We start from the raw sequence: 8,197 nt of genomic DNA on the forward strand, positions 1-8,197 counted from the left end.
TTTTTGATTCCATAATCTAGCACTGGAGTGAGAATGACAGCAGTTTTGTTTCAAGGTAGACAGGGATTTAGAACTAATTAAGGAGTAATACCATGCCATCCATGGTTCCGGGCCAATAATGTTTTTGTCTGTTTTAGGTTATAATTTGCAAATAGGGGAAATATTAGCCTTAAGGAAGACAAGTTCTGCAGTGATCCATTAGCACGTAGTAAATCCTTTAAAAAAGGATCCTTTATCCATAAAAAAAATTAAATGGGGCCGTGTCATTACTGGCACAGCATCATATGAGATGCAGGCTTGGATTCATTTATCAAAAGATAATATAACATGATATAAAAGAATGAAATATATGCAGAGATTAACAACAGACTTGTGGGCGACAAGCAAAATCGATTCAGACAAAATTTCAATTTAGTTTTTCCCGCATTTGGGGCTGTTTCCAAAGGGGGAGGTCCCTGACACCGTCTGGCCTTACCTTTTACCTACAGCAGCACCATATCTTGATTTTGCATTGCAGGGCCAGAAAACACAGCAATGGATACATACATCCAGCAGTATGCTATGGGACTGGATTTCTCCAATAACCATTTGATTAATGGATCCTTCAGAGTAGTGAATGTGAAATGGCAGCAGCAATAGGGCACTAGGTAGACACTGGCCCCCAAATTAGAAAAATATTTAAAGAATTGAACCCTCGGAGTAAGGAGGCAGGGCACGGTGTAGGCATTGGCAAATAGACTGAACCCCCCCATATTAGAAAAGAAGACTGAGATGCCACAGCAGCAGAGTAAGGACAGGGCAAAGCACAAGGCAAGCTCTGTCAGACAGAGACATCCAGAATGTACAGGATTGTACAAGACTGACCCCCAGAGTAAGGAAGGACATTAAAGTGCAGGGGCAGGACACAGGGCAGGCACTGGCAGACAGACACATGTCATCCAGCCACAATACTATTTCCTCTCTTTGACTAATATGAGACTAATATGAGTAAGGAAGGAGACTGAGCCTCAGAAAAAAGAGGCAGGACAGATTAAGGCACAATGCAAGCTCTGCCAGACAGAGACATTTAGACAATACAAGATTTGTTCCCCTTCTGCTCCCATTTTAGAAAAAAGGAACAAGAATTGATACCCCAGTGTAAGGAAGGGCATTGGTGTGCAAGGGCAGAGTATAGGGCAGGCACTGGCAGACAGACGCAACCAGCTACATGACTAACCCTTATATTAGAAAACAAAATGAACTGATTCTTGAAAAAGGAAAAAAACTGAGATGCTACAGGACAGGGCAAGGCCCGAGGCAAGCTATACCAGACAGAGACTATCAGAGACTATCAGAGACTGTACAGGATTGTACAAGATCAATTCCTCTTATTTTAGAAAAAGGATTCATTAATTACACAGAATTAATCACACAGAGTAAGGAAGGGCATTGAGGCACAGGGGCAGGGTATATGCCAGGCACTGACAAACACATCCAGCTACAAAAAAAGAAGAATTGATTAAGTAAGGAAGGAGACTGACTACTAGGCCCACCATTCAAAAACCATATATATACTATTGCTTTAAAGGAACAGTTGTGCGCTTTTTTTGGATGAATGCACCCAAGCTTCACTGCATATGATAGCTGAGTGGTCCCTTTAAATTTTCATTGCAAATATATTTGCTGCGTTATTTTCAACGATCAAGACTTAAAACGTATTCCATGCAGCTCATTATTTTACCACCAAGCAAAAATAGAAAATAGTGTTCAAGTATATCCTTTAAGGATATAATAATCCTATTATATAAGGATATATAATTAGATATTTCCAACATTACGTTTCCAAATGTTTCTAAGCTTAGTGCAGATGCGCGTGTACCGCAGCGAAGTTCATAGTTATTACCTGTTTCAGGATTACGATACCACACTGAACTAGTGATTTCAAAATATTGTACCCTTAACATCTTAATGCTTGGTATACATTTAATTTTACGATTTAGGCAAAGTAGGCTGAGTTTCTGGTAGAACATTATTTGGCAGTTCCCCTTAATAGCAAATACAGGCAAATCACTGTAATTAAGTGAACTGCTTTCTAATACCAACAGCGTATTAAAAATTGTCATTTCAAACTTCACCAACCTCTACCTTCCTCGAAATTGATTTTGGTAAAACAAGTTGTGCGGCATAATTAAGAAACACTTCCATTCCAAAGGCCTTTACAGATCCTGTCTGTTCATTATGTTACATGCGCCGTGTAGGCCTTTTCAAATTTAAATTTGTAACGAAGTGATAGTAACAGTTTAAAATGTTTCATAAAATTCAATTTCTTTGTTAAATATCAAAGACCACTGGGTAAGCACTTTCTCGCTATAAGATTACAAACATCTGTTCCAGATATTGAGCTTTAAATGTTCATGCTGTCTGTCAAATTTCCATTGCTATGTGTAATCAGCTTAACTGGTAACTCTCTAAATTATGAAAATGAACCCTTTCTGCTCCCTAGTGCAAAAGTAGAAATCAACAGGGCTCCATCCGTGCGTGAATGGACTTTGTATGCCATTATTTAACCGCACTGGTGAATGAAGCAGTGCCACGGACAGCAACCTCAAGAGCTTACTGATGCGGCACCTGAATCAGTCTGTGGACTAATATTGCTAGAGTGTTACCGTTCCAATCTGATAGTAATCTTAGTATGTGACACCCTGTTCCAGCATTTATCATGCAATTCAAAGTATATAAAACTGATCCGCTGTTTTTTTTTTTTTTTTTTTTTTTGCTGTTTTCTATTAGTGATCTAATCCTACAAATCTGCAATGCCTCCACAATCCCAAAGAAACTCTCTAGAATAAAAAAAAGGGTTTTCAGATCTTTTTGTTTTGCCCTTTCAGCTATGTTGATTCTATTTCAAACGCCTTACGGTGTGTATCTCCTATGAGACCAGCTTAAAGTCTGTGAATTGAAACACATAATACACTTGGCTGATAAAATAAATCATTAAAAAGACAAAGCATCTAAGGCATTACGTTGCCCCACTGGACTTTCCCATTTTTATTTCTCCTCTGCCCACTGCAGTAGGAGTAGGGCCAGAATGGGAATGACTAAGTGGACCTGGTACTTTGTTCAGCCACACATTACATTACATATTAAATTAATTTATATAGCGCCAGCAGATTCTGTAACACACACAAGTACAGAAGGAAAAGAGTGCCCTGCTCTTGCAAGCTTACAATCTAGTCTGTGGTTGAGGGGAAAGTGAAACAGTGGGAGAGGCCTGCTTGAATAAGGTGAGTTGATTAAAGCAATGATGATATGTTGAGGTTGTTGATCTTGCAGGCGGCTTGATTAGGATTGTAGCTGAGAGTGTTAAGAGGGAAGCTTGCATGCTTCTTGGAAAAGCTGGGTTTTTTAGAGAGCTTTTGAAATTAGTGTACAAAGGAGAAAATCTGACAGAACGTGGTAAGGAATTCCAGAGCAGCGGTACAGAATGTGTGAAATTCTGAATACGGGAGCGAGAAGAGGTAATGGTGCTAGAAGAGAGACACCAGTTGTGGGAAGAACAAAGAGGGTGGTTGGGGGTCTATTTGGGTACAGATGAAGCGGTGCACAGGTTTGAAGGGCTCTGTAGGACAGAGTTTAGATTTGATTCCAGGGGGTATGGGGAGCCCATGGAGTGATTGGCACAGTGGGGCAGCAGATGAACAAAGGTGACAGAGGAAGATTAGTCTAGCTGCAGTGTTGAGGATGGATTGGAGCGGTGAAAGGCAGGGGAGGGGGATACCAGTTAGCAAGGAGTTGCAATAATCCAGATAGGATATCACAAACAAGTGGATTCATACTTTGGTTGTTTCCTGTGTGAGGAAAGGACGGATTTGGGAGATGTTTCTCAGGTGAAGGCGCCAGGATTTAATGAGTAACTGGATGTGAGGGATATAGGAGAGAGCAGGACCTTTGTTACCTTTTTACACTCTTGCAGCATATCTCCACATATCCAATATACCATATATCCATATACCACATCTACAGTTGGTAAGTATGTGCCCCTATCTTCCATTGGCCAACCAGGCATTTGCCAGATGGGCCATTTCAGGCATGGGTAAGTGTCTATGTATCATATAACTGGCTCGAGGCCATTGAAGTATTGTGTCAGGACTCAATCAGTGAGGAGTGGCCTATATACTTTATTTACATACCAAAGACATATTCATATTTCCCTGGTAACAATTACTACTTCCTATATTCTTTTTTCCCATTTATAATCAAGATGAGATTTTTTTATCGCACCACAACTCACCCTGTTACGCTTACCCTCTGCATTCACTGGCTTTACACAGAAAGTCCTCCTCCTCCGCCAAGATCACTTTAACATTGTATGGCAATGAAAATGAAGTTAACCCCTTCACCTGTACCCATGCACATGTTTCGAATATTTTTTTAAAAAAATTGCCTTAAAATATTTACTCTCTCCTAAGTAAAATTGAGAACATGTAATTGTTCTGCATTTTGCATAATGTGAATGTGAACTTGTTATTTGATCAAGGTAACAAAGGTTCCTTTTTTACGTGACTTGAAATTTGCAGGAGATGAAAAGGTTTTTTTTTTTTTTACAGCAGCACTTTCATATTCCTTACTTCTTAGGCTCCAATCTCTGCAGAATAGAATGCTGGTTTTGATTTTTATCTCCAGGCATTAATATATTATTCATCTTGTACAATGACATATTTTAGAGGTGAAACAGCGGAGAGAAAAGCATATACATATGTATCAACTCTCTTTTTATATTTGTGCAGAAGCATTGTAGAATGCTATCGATGAATAGTTACAATTCTACTCAATAATGCAGGCATCTCTCATTCAATTGAGGCATTTCTTTAGAAATTAATTATTTGTATGTTATGAGAGGAAAGAGCACAGTTCTGATTTTCTATAGCATCAGTAACGGGTATAACAAAAGGCATTCTTTATGCTTTGGGTTCATTTATGCCAATTAAAGTGCAATGTGTGTTTTAGTACCTTCAGAATTGAGTCATAAATGGTGTATTTATGTAGCAGACGTGGAAACTGCACGGTTTCTATGTGGCAAATATACCGAAGAATGCAATATATTGACATACATTCATTATTCTTTATAATGAGTCATCAACAACATATTTAGAAAGCTGTTCAAGCCCCCATGGAGCTATTCACGATAGCAGGAGAATTTAAAGTTCAGTTGCAGCTGACATTTAAATAGGCCCGTCCTTTCTATACCAAAAGGCACTAATAGCAGTGACATTTCGGTAAATTAAATGTAGATGATTGGCATATTCTGTTTAAAAATAGTCGTTCAAAAGGTCTATCTTCATAACAATCACAAAAGTAAACCCATTTTGGTAAGTTTTTTGGCTACGTTCAAGAAATGCTGCACAAGTTTGTTGCACAAAATCAGATCAGTCAAGAAATGGGTTAAAAATACCCACTTATCTTTAGGGCATATGTTTTGGATGATAAGACACTAACCTGAAATGTATGAAAAAGAAAAAATGATAAAAAAAAAACAATTCAGCATATTTAGTGATGAAATTGTTACATCACCTGCATAAGTAGCATGTACAAGAGATAGGGAGCATGCCTAGTGCAACAAAAATAACTATAATAATAAAAAAACCTTACATCCATTGCCCTAGCATTGCATGTAAAAAGTATAACCCTCTACCCCTGTTCACTACTCTCAAACCCCTTAGGCAGAAGTATTAGAAATACTACCATATGGGGTATTATGTAAGGGATGGATGTGGCTCTCTAGAACACAAAAATATGTATGTGGGGTATGTCTGTAATAAGGGGATTTGAAACATAAATTAGGTCATTGTTCATCAGTGGCACCTATTGTGTGGAAAAAGGGTGTATAAATTGTTTGGGTACATCAATCACAGAAAATGAAGATTTGATTAAACCCACCTATGTTAAAAATGGCACCAAAATGGTTTTTCATAAGGCACCATATACTATTCCTTTAAGGTGTATTACTGCCTCTAACTTTTGGGTTCCATCAATTAAACCACCCTTATCCTAGGGGCTGTTGACGTTCTCTGCTTCTTGGTTACAAACAGGCTTTAGAGACTCATATTTGATGCTACGTTATATCTCATACTGTGCATACAAGTTTATCATTCTTGAGTTCTAAAACAAGGTACTTACCGCTGGCATTATAATTATGTTCTGTATATAATTGTCCTTGAAAGGATTATCTCTAGTCACCCCATGTTATCGAAACTGAAATTATTATTCTTAAAATGTTTTATAACTTGTCCTTTAATATGTAATAACACCACACAATGATGTACAAACTAAGAGAATAAAGTTTCAGGTAGGGAGACTTTTCTGAAGTGCGGCATAGTTCAAGCATGATAAATAGGAACTTAGGAAGCAGGAAGTCTTCCACGCAGAAAAATAGTCAGTGATAGATTGGCAAAGAAGGCAGGCTAAGCTGATTAGGACAGATACCCAAGGAACAAAATAATTAGTTTTTGAATCCGCCTGCCAGACAACTAAAACCTATGATAATGAAAAATAAATTGAGTATGAGCAATCATCTGTACTTTCAGTGGATTTTTTTAGAAAATCATCTACTTAGAAGGGATACATATTGTGGTGCTGAAATGTCATTTTAGAATAATGGCAAACAGAATCTGGTGTTTTAGTAAATGAACTTTCCTTGAAGTTAACTTAACTTATGCATATGCAATATTAGTTAATATATGATATACTTTTAAGTTTTGTTGCAGGTATTAGGTTTGTCATTTACCTGCCTTTATATGCATGACTCCTGTTTACTTATAGACAGGGTCATCTTAAACACAAGACAAAGGGGGCGAATGCCACAGGCCCAGGTTTACCTTAGAGGCCATCTAATGGGCCTCCTCATCAACTGCCAGGGAGGCTCAGGACTATGCACATACCTGGACACTCTGGGGTTAACCCGGAGTCTTCGAGTAAAGCATTGCTTTCCTAGGTCTCCAGGTAACCTTCTCTTTCTCCGAGTAGGAAGCGGTGTTTGGCCAAACTCCCTCCCCACCCTCTTCCCTGTCTACTCTTAGTTAACTTATTAGTGTCAAGGTCATGCCCCGCCTCCACACAGGGCCAGCCCTGCTCTTTGTGCCTATAGCTCTTCATGTGAATAACCCCACCTCCACATGTGGTTAGCAGTGGCTCCACCCAAAGCCACTCCTTGTGAAGTCAAAAATCCTGATGGTTTTTCCTGGAATGTACCATAGGCTGGTATTAAGCAATTCCCCGGGAAGGAGGGATTTTAGGTGGAGAGGTCTGTGTCAGTGGAAGATGAAACTAGGTTGCGGGCCTCACTGCAGAATGCTTACACTGGGCCCCATTATTATTAAAAACAGTCTTGTTATAGATTTGCGTATGGTACTAAAGTACACCACAACATAGTTCTGGGGGAAAGTGCAAATGCCAGATTTATAGGTGATTCCTTCATTCTAAAAGAGGACATATTAGATTTTACAGCTGGTTGCATAGGAGCATGTCAAACTTAAGCAGGCTCACCCTTGTAACTTTAAATTTTTGATACTTAAAAAAAAATAACTACACTATTTGGTTTATTAGTTAATACATTTTTATAATGATATATATATTTATTTATTTTAAGCATTTTGCCGTGATAGTAAATGTGTATATCTATACAGATGTGTGGGTGAGCCACCCTTAATTTAATAAAGATGTGTAGCACCCTGAGGCCAATTTTGTTAATGTCTTTTAGTAGTTCAGCCACTGAAGGCATTGTAGTTATGGCTTGCATGTATTGAGGACAGGTCCACAACATAGGCCTCTGCATCCTAGCCCCCCCCCCCCCCAAAGTCTTCAATATTGGCAGAAATTACATCTTTTGCTTATCAATCTTGTAATTATTTATTACCTGGCAAGGTGTCTGTTACTATATTTCTGGCTCTTTTGTGTGATTATTCGTTCCTTGGCTTTATTACCTCCATGATATAACTGTATGTAAGTTCTAATTTCACACATGGAATAACATAATCACATTACAGGTGGTGTAAGTTTTATTACAATGCTTTAAAAACTTCTTAACCATTTTGAAGAATTTGACCTGATGACTTTCACACTTTAATTTGTCGTAAGGGGCACGACTACTTTAAATATTGTAGTTTCATTATGTGGGTGGGACCCAGGTTTCGCTGGCAAAATTCCTGATTCTAAATTAGTC

The sequence above is a fragment of the Spea bombifrons genome, chromosome 1 (genome assembly GCF_027358695.1).
Source record: "Spea bombifrons isolate aSpeBom1 chromosome 1, aSpeBom1.2.pri, whole genome shotgun sequence".
In the NCBI taxonomy this organism is placed as follows: Eukaryota; Metazoa; Chordata; class Amphibia; order Anura; family Pelobatidae; genus Spea; species Spea bombifrons.